At 39.2% G+C, this 9,590-nt stretch overlaps 1 long non-coding RNA gene across 1 annotated transcript; it reads left to right on the forward strand.

The window, feature by feature from the left end:
- Positions 1–569: 569 nt before the first annotated feature.
- Positions 570–6,144, forward strand: LOC134162006 (uncharacterized). Its single transcript, XR_009964161.1, has 3 exons — positions 570–2,880; positions 3,769–3,864; positions 5,665–6,144. It is a non-coding gene; the product is annotated as an uncharacterized LOC134162006 (long non-coding RNA).
- Positions 6,145–9,590: the final 3,446 nt, after the last annotated feature.

Here is a 9,590-nt window from a genome sequence, read left to right on the forward strand (position 1 = left end):
ATTTTTTTTTAAAAAGATTGTTGTGTATCATACAGTAATAATTTATAAAATTACTTGTACTATGTACAACACTAAATCAGGCTTAAGTTACCTTCCTGTTGTAGGTTATATATGTAAGTATAAAATTGTTTTCCTTTAGACTGGTCTCTCCAAGAGTTCATTCCACTGAAAATACCATTTCCCTTATACTTAGACCTGGTTGAACCGTTAAACTCAAGGGAAGCCATCCTGTAGTGAGTAGATGTATTTATGTCCATTGATCATTATGATGTAACTTAGAGAAGTAGGGCCCAAAGGATGAAACAAAAAAGCTCAATTATTATAATAGCTCATTCTAACTAAAAGGATTTTTTAGGGTAGAGTTTAAGAACATCTAACAAAACTGTTTTCTGTTGCTAGCTGTTTTGTGTTTATATGCACGATTTCATTAGTCTAGCTAAGTCTGTACGTAACTATTTGAAAGACAGGATACTATAGTAAGATATTTTTTCATACGCAAACCATAGGAAATATTTTAGTCACTACAGTTGTTTGAGTTTTCTTTTTTTTTTTATAGTAACTAAAATAGTTCATACATGAAAACGGTGGAAGTGAGGAATACTGAACAAAAATATGCTATTTGTTGTTTTACTTCTTATCTACGCAGCATCAGATATGAAGACTTGTCAGGAAGTGAGAAGGATTGTCAAAATCTTGCCAAAATTAATTTTTTCCAGAAGCCTTAGGTTTTAGTCATCTAGGCGCAGTGACTAGAAGTAAGACATTATCTCTTCTTTCATCAGTCTTTCAGCACTCCCTGAAGCAGTGTGCATTCTGGGAAGAGCGCAAGTAAAGTAAACAGACAGATTGAACTACTCAAACCTGTTACAAAACTAAGTCAGTACTCACTAGTAGTTGCAGAGAAGCTAGAAAGCTGATTTATTCCCTGTATAGGCAGAATTAACAAGAGTGATTATACTCAACATAGTAACTCAGAAGAGGAATGGAAGTGTTGATATTGCATCCTAGGGCCTCTGTCATTAAAGTTCATATCCTCACCTCCATTATTTTCAAGACTTGCATTACCTTGTGTCAACAGATCCTGTCACCATCACCCTCAACAAACAGTGTGTGGCAAGTCTTGAAAGACTGGAAATAGGTCCTTGATATGTGATTCAGTTAGCTGAAGGTAAAAATGTCTAGTGGCACTTAAGATATTCTATTGTTTTGTAGAGATTCATCTCAATTGTCCTGTCCTCAGGACAATTAGTGATGCAAATAGTGATCTCACTCAGAAGGAAAGCAACTGTACTGAGACACTGAAAGCTGCCTGCAATGGTATTTCACTGCATGTGTCACCATAAACAGTTCCCACAGCTTGAGTATTTGATACTTTGTACATCCTATTTCCAAACGTTTGTGTGATATCTGTGATATGTCTGCGGCCATCTATACACCTCTGGTTTTAACTCTGGCAGAATTACAGCTACTTTGATGGACACCTCCAAAATCATGTCTCTGGTCCCCAAATAGGGCTTGTTGTCATTAGAGTACATACACTGATTTATTTCCTACTCCAGGAGTGCTCCAGTGCTGCATTCCCACTAGTCTTTCCTAGGGCTGAGGTGGGGAACAGTCCTTAGGGGCTCTGGAAGAGAAGGTGACTTTGGAAAACAAGGATCTGTAGAGTTATACCTTGGGTGGGCACCCTCTCACAACCCTGGGGAGAGGTTGCTGCAGGCTAGAGGTATTTCAGGTGGCTTAAGGAGAAAAAACACTAAGAAATACATGTTCCATGCTTCGTGCCTACAAGATGATGTCATGATCCGTTTATTCACTGAAGAATACGGGGCTGATAGAATGGCCTTCTTATTAATAAGTAATTAAAGGAGGCTAGAGGGATAAGCAAACAAAGTTGGTATATGTACTCCCTCAAAATTCCTGTGAGCAAAGATAAGAGAAAAACAAATGAGGGGAAAAAGCCTGTCTGCCATTAGAGCAGACTGTTCTCAATAGCTGGCAGAGGAGACAGTGACAGGACAAAAGGCAACATTCAAAAGACATCTATATGTTGTCCTGGGCAAACCTGCTTGAGCAGGGGTGTTGGACAAGATGACTTCCAGGCGTCCCTTCCAACCTCAACCATTCAGTGATTCTCTGTACCGGAAACTTTTTTTTTCTCCTTGGCAGCAATAACAGCAATGAAAGGAGAAAAAGTCCTTATTTTTTTGATTTGCAGTACCTGCGGAGGTCCAAATGTCTGCATAGAGTCCAGGCTACAGAGCAGTGGCAGGGAAGGTTTTCCTTCTGCTTCATGCTTGTTCCTGAATCCTGGAGAGGAGATTCAAAACCAAAGTAGGACAGGACTTCTCCTTAATAAGTTTTCCAGGGCTGCAGCATGGCAGGTTATGGTAGGCATATCCTCCTGTGTGAGAACAGCACTGAAATAGCTGCCATATTCCTGCAGAGATACCAGCCATCAAAAGACATGCTGATTGCATGAGGTGGTACTGCTTTTAGCCATGAATGTCCCCTGTCTTGAGAGCACCAGACAGACCAGCTTTCCTGGAAGTACTGGGCTAGCGGTCTGACTCAATTTAGGGACCTAAACTGTTACTTGGATTTCATAAAACTGCCCATCCTGATGTTATAAAAGAGTTACTTTTGTGGCAACTATAATTATGAAACACGGAGGAAATAAAAATATTGGCAGCGTTATTTTTGTTCTACTGAAGGTAGTGGGAAGAGACTGGACCCCTTAGGTCTGCTGTGCCAGTATGGAAAACTCTCCACTGTCCCAAGAGCTGGCAGATATGTTTCAGTCCACCCTGGCTGCCTCATGGCTTCCCCAGGCTGCTGCCTATAGGCTTTTTATTTCGATCTTCATTCTTCTGGGAGTAAGTTGGATTATTTGGTCTTTACTGATTGCCCTCACACTATCTGCTCTGCAGCCGTCTGCCTGCAATTTGTCCTCCTTAAATGCTGTCTTACCTTGGGATTGCACATTTCCCCTGGCAATTTTTTTGTGGAGGAGATGTGTCTATGCTGCTTAAAGGGCTTTGCTTCAAACAGTTGAATTCATGCAGCTGCTTGTTCATGTATCTGAAGTGCCACAAGAGAGATTTGTCTGTCTTTGGCAGGTCTGTGAGAGCCGCAAAGGCTTGTTTCTAGCATCTGCTCTGATTTTGGATTCAGGCTGACCCAGAACCATATGCAGCAGAGCTCTGAATCAATGCATGCAAATAGGAGTGGCCTGTTCTCTAAATAACCATAATATCACGCTTAAACAACTCAGAAAAGTAAATTGGACAGTATGGGACAGGTTCAAAGAAAAGTATAAAAAGTTCAAAGACAGTATGGGAAAAGTTCAAAGTAAAAAGAAATCAATATATCTATTCATAGTTTGGCAGCTGTGTCATTCGTGGTTTAATGACAGCAGAACAAAAAGATACCCAAACTGCCAGGGAAGTAGCAGAAAAAGCTTCACAGTAACCAGCAGGGATGGAAATATCAGGAAGCCAAAAGCAGAACTCATACACATACAGAAAAACAGTTTTCAGCACCCCTAAAATGGGGAAATTTAGCTGCACAAGGAAAAGGTTTACCACATTACTTGAATGAAAAACATTCAGTACCACAGAACCCCAGAGAAAGTGAAATAATTGACACATGAGTTCAAAGAATTGATGAAAGCACTTAGCAATATGTCTTGAATGATTGAATGACCCTTCTCATAGGTTGAGCGGAAATTTTCTGGTCCCTTATTTTATTTATTTATTTTTTAACAAGTTCCCTTTTCAGAATTTGGGGATGATTTTGTTGTCCAGGAATTCTACATTTTTTGTTTGAAGATTATTACACTGAAGAACCAACATCTCAGGAAACGTAGTTTATGTTAAGAATAACGTTTTGTGACATGAGATAGGAAGAGATGATAAAGCCTGCATTTGGGAGCTTAAAGAAGGAAAAGTTGCTTCTTACTGAAAGTTTACTCTGATGTAACTAGAATTCTTGAAATGTCATCAAAAGACAGGGAGGAACTGAAGAAGATAAACCCACTTTATTTTATGGATCTTGGTTATCGAATGACCCTGAAGATGTTATCCAAACTAATAACCAATATAAAATTCTAGACCCTAACCCTGATAAGGCAGCGTGACTCATGCCCCTGTATTACGTGGAACAAGAAATCAGCACTGCAAAACAGCTATGTTGGAACATCTGCTTTAAGCGCCAGAAAGCCAATTTTTTTTAAAGAGCACATGAATAATTCGTATTTTTCAGAGGGTTACTGGCTAAATACCAGTATGTACAAAAAGGCTAAGACTAGAGCCTAACCTCTTCTTTGTACCACAAACCGCATGTGGAAAAGTAGCATCCCTCACAAAATAACCAACAAGAATGCTCTGCAGCTATGTTTGGATAATAGATGTCCTTGTTTTTCCCATGACTTTGTTACCCTTCACAGTCCCATCTCCTCCCTGATATCATCAATGACTGGGTTCAGACTTGCCTTGCTTTTCCTGGACTATTGTCAAGAAGCAATTTTGTTTTACATTGTTCCTTCCTGACCTATTTCTTCTACATTGTACACTCTTCTGTAATTTTAATTAAACTTGCTCGGGGCTAGCGATTTTTGCTTTTAAATGTGCGCATGATGAATCTGTGGTTTTCCTAGGCTGTTGCTGATTTATTCAGAAAACCAAGACAGTGGCGTTTTCAGGGAGTTTCTGGGTTTTTCATAAGGTTATAAATATAATTTATTGCTGGCACCTGAAATCCAAATACATCTATCTGGCTTTCAAAAAAGCATTTCTGAAAGTCTCTGCACAAATCATGTTTTCATGAACTAATTAAAAAACAAAAACAAACCCAAACAAACAAAAAAGCAAAAAAACCATCATCATCTTAAACATTTTCCCTCAAGCAGCAAGTAAAAACACCAATAAAATGTTTAGTTTATGTACCTGAAAAATTTGTGAGGTTTCTGGTTCTGAAAGATGTCAGGGTACTGCAGAATCATAACAATGCATAGGCCATCAGGCCAATACAGGTAATCTTCTTACGAGGCTGCTAGATTATGTTTTTCTTTTGTAACTAACTTAGAAGTGAAATGTAATTAGAAGTCAGAAGGGGCTAGGAGAGGCAGCATGGCAAAGATTCCAGGTGATCATACTATCCATGGTACTTTTTCTTTTGCAAAACAGCAGCTTGAAATTGTGGGATTCAGGAGCTGTTGCTTTTCCCAGATGCCTTTCTTGGGATGCTGCTGCTTCCTGCCTTGCCGTGTGGCACTCAGAAACTGATGTGCTACAATGGGTAGTATTTCCCCCCTTATTGCTTGTGATTGGACTGAGTAAACTTACTTGTGGCACAGGTCTCCGGATATTATTCTCACTTCTGGGTGAACAAAAGAGCATTAAGGAGAGAGCAGCAGCTGCAGAGGGAATGTATTATAGCAGGAGTGGCAAGTAAACAAATTTTATGTCACTGCTCCCAGATATAAATGTAATTTCAGGAAAACACATAAAGGTTTAAAGTTTACACTGCATAGCAGATATAAAACACAAAGTAACACACCAAAGAGGGCTGTTTGTGGAGGAGAAGAGGATTTCACCAATATTAGCAGCAGAATTCACACACTGGTTGCCAGGCTCAGCTAAACCTAGATAATGTGTTTTTTAGCTGCTTTTTCCTTTGGGGTCACCTTCAGACTCCTTGGGACTCACATCGAAGTGGAAATCTTGAATGTCAGTGCTCCCTGGTAAGTAACTGGTATGAAGCAGCATGTCCAAACAGCTCCACTGCTGGCTGCTGCCTTCCCACAGCCGGGTGTTTCCTCAGCTTTGTGACTGAGCAGCCATATGTTTTTCTTGGTGCTCCTGAGACCTGTGCGCTGAGGAAGTGTTTCTACAGTGTGAGAAGGATTATTAAACTGAAGCTAACAGGTAGATGGCCTGGACCATGGCTGGGAAACCAACAGTGTGAACCACCAGTTCTGGCTTTAGACATGACTAGCTTCATTAAGGATGCTGTCTGTGTTAAAATCGCCATCAGTCCATTACACCCAGCTATATCTATGGTTTGTTCTGTGATGCTGGAAGCTGGTTCAATACCGTAGCTTGTGTGGATATGTCAAATGTGTCACCACTGAACAGAAGCTTTTTCATAAGCCACATTGGTTATTTCATAGGCCATATTGCTAAAGCAGCTTTGACCTCAGTATTTGCACCAGTAGCTGGAGGTATTGTATTAGAGAGGACCCCTTAAAAAAACACATCATGTAATCATGGGTTCTGCTAAAATGCCATATGGGGCTTTATTTCAGGTAGTGAAAGGATAAGGGGTAATGGGTTCAAACTTACACAGGCGAAGATCAAGTTAGATATATAAGGTAGCAGTTCTTTACTGTGAGGCTGTTGAGGCACTGGAACAGGTTGCCCAAGGAAATTGTGAATGCTCCATCCCTGGTGGTGTTCAAGGCCAGGCTGGACAGAGCCTTGGGTGACACGGTCTAGTAAGAGGCGTCCCTGCCCATGGCAGGTGACCTTAACCTCCTTTCCAACCCTCACCATTCTGTGATTCTATGATTCTATATATCCCAAGGCAGAGAAATGTGACATGCCAGCAAATTTCCTTCCAACTTGAGAAAGCTGTATGGGTAATGTTCCTCAAACTCACACAGCCAGGAGTCAATCCCTTGTGTATTAAGTCAATAAATGTAAGAGCAATGACCAAATTCATATATGTGGAGTGGAATGTCTCAAGATATTTTATGCGAAAACAAAGCTAAGGCAGTTTCTAACTGCATACCTGACCCATCATTCACAGTGTGTCCTAACACAACTCTTGGACTGCAGCCTGGGACTGATGTAATAAATGGGAATTTCAGTGGAGGACAGGTGATGTTACAAAGTGTTCTGGATATCAAAGGGAGATCTGTGTGCGCATGTAAAGTGCTGGTATGTTCTCACTGTATTGCTCTTGGATTTGTATGTCTAACTGCATTTCTGATTGTTTGCTTGTATTTCAGTGCTTGTTCATGTTCATCTTGGATAGAAAGAAGAAATAGAAAAATAGACGCCATTTAATTCTGTTACACACTAGAGATTATAAACTCTTATTCAACAGTCACTGTCTCAAACACATAGCAAGGATTAGTTCTACTTCTGTTTCCATACCGCATTTTGTTTAAAGAAAAATTAAGAAAGTACAGTTTTCAGCATATTTCCCTCTTTGAACCAAGGAATGCACTGAATTGGGACAATAACAACAAGGACTAATACATGCATATCGTAAGATAAAGTAATGAGAACTAAATTCCATTTTATTACTACAGAATTGCAAAGCAGTAAAAGTGGTTTCTTTGCACCATCTTTATCACTAAGTAGCAACAGTAATAAGAAATATTATAATCACATGAACCTGAACTTTTACCACATTGCTACATGCATATCATCCACAGAAAAAAAATGCAAACACAAATAAAATACAGTGGTGTACATTAACAATAACTTATACAATAACTTTCTATTATTTAAATAACTATAACTTTTAAATTCCTTAGGCTTTTTATCAATTCACACTTAAGCACACTCATTGTCAGACAACAATTAAAAAAGTACTTGAGGATTTGGTTTGCAGTAATGGAATTTTACTTTATACTCTATCATGATAGAAATACTTCAAACAAATAGCAAAATCATGTCAAGTAGAGATATTATCATTCCAGTCAAGCTAAATGTTTGGCTAAGAGAAAGATTTTCATTGAGTCAGAAGTACTTATAAAAAAAGAAACATTTGTTAAGCACTGTCATCTTTAATGGTATGAGATTAGAGTATTGAAATGTGCGTGAAAGATAACAATGCATCAGAGAAATAAGTAGAATTACTAATACATTTCATTGAAGAAAGCTTCAGGGCCCTGGCAATGCTGTCAGACTCTGCCATAGTTGCTTTCATTAATCCAAATAAATGAAGGAAAAATACTCAGTCCAGTCATTCTGTCATAGAGATAGAGATTCATTAATGCTAAGCAGAAGGAACCTGAAAAATAGATATGTCATATAAATACTGTTAGAAGTGAGAGGGCGAAAAAAAAACTGTGGGTAAATGCTTACTGTACTTTCTGGCATCAGTAGAAAAAGTACAGAGTCTTCACTGAGGTGACAGAGCCAGCAAATATATTTATTTCTTTTTCTATAGAAAACTCACAATCTGCTTAGGGCTTTGCTCAGGCTGAGCTTTGGCTTGAATGGGGCTACTGCTCAGCCTGTCACTTCCCAGCCTCCGCCAACATGCAGAGTAATTTTGCCCCAGTGGCAGAGCTGTGCACCTTTTAACTTCATGACAATTTGCTCAATCTAAATTTTTTTATGGTCTTTCTGTCTGTATTGATGCTTTGGTCTGTCTGTATTGATGCTTTGGTCTATCTGTTTTGATGCTTTGCTGTATAAAGTCAATTATTGGTTTTGCTCTACTTGATTTAGACTGACAGAAGAAACGTGTCACCACATTTTTATGGTGGCAGTATTATGACTGTATGAATAATATTTCTTTACAAATGAGGTCTTAATGTCAGTGAGTTCAATTACATAAAGCATGTTTAAAAAGAAGAAAGATTTTTAATATGGTCTCATTTGAATTTCTCTTAGTACATAAAATCATAGAATCATAGAATCACAGAATAGTTAGGGTTGGAAGGGACCTTCAAACGTTATCTAGTCCAACCCCCTTTCAATGAGCAGGGACATCTTCAACCAATTGGGTTGCCCATGCCAGTCTGTTTATTTTAAGTAGGTTTATCTTGACAATCATGTCTTTCCAGTGGTCCTTCTCAGCCAAAGTGGAAACAATATACAGATTTTCCCACTATAATGTGTTTATCTTGGCAAAATTAAAGTCTGGAATGAGCTTGGAATACCCAATTGCCTTTGAGCTGCAAGACAGATTTTGCTGTTAATTATCTAAGCAGCATATTTATTGTCTCTGGGTACACCAATTAGATTGTGTTATTAGCAAGTATTTCAACAGACATATTTGAAAGCCTGCTATGTATATATCCATGAGGTTAAAAAATCCTGTGTTCTACCTAATCTGTATCTGGCACTCCCAGGATGGGTAAGCATACTTTTGGCACATCTTTTTAACCTCTCATTTATAAAATCAGGTGGGAACGGGTCCAGTTTCAGACTCAGAATAGATTCACTCAAATATTAATCAAGATTAACCTCGGTGACAAAGTCCCAATGATTTATTCCAGTAATTGGAAATAACAGTCTTGGTGGAGAGACTTGTCATGCCCGTGGACACACCACAGTGAGTCCCCTTTTGTTCAGACCATGTTCCCAGCAGTGATTCCCCTCTGCAATCACGAGCTGTCCCCTCACAGGCAGTTCCTTTTACGCAAGAGACAGAGTGAGCTCTGCCTGATCTCTGCAGCCAGTGTGGATATCAGAATACTTGTGCGCTGAGAAAACAGAAGAAAAGTGAATCACACTCATACAGACAGAGGGTGATTTAGTTGGTCTACAGAGAGAGTCTGTGACATCCATTATATGGAGTATTTCATTAGGAATGTGCAGTGGCTGGGAAATCATCTCCCATTTGTA

Source organism: Pezoporus occidentalis, unplaced genomic scaffold (genome assembly GCF_034315485.1).
Source record: "Pezoporus occidentalis ecotype Australia unplaced genomic scaffold, CSIRO_AGI_Poc_V1 ctg181, whole genome shotgun sequence".
NCBI classification, from domain to species: domain Eukaryota; kingdom Metazoa; phylum Chordata; class Aves; order Psittaciformes; family Psittacidae; genus Pezoporus; species Pezoporus occidentalis.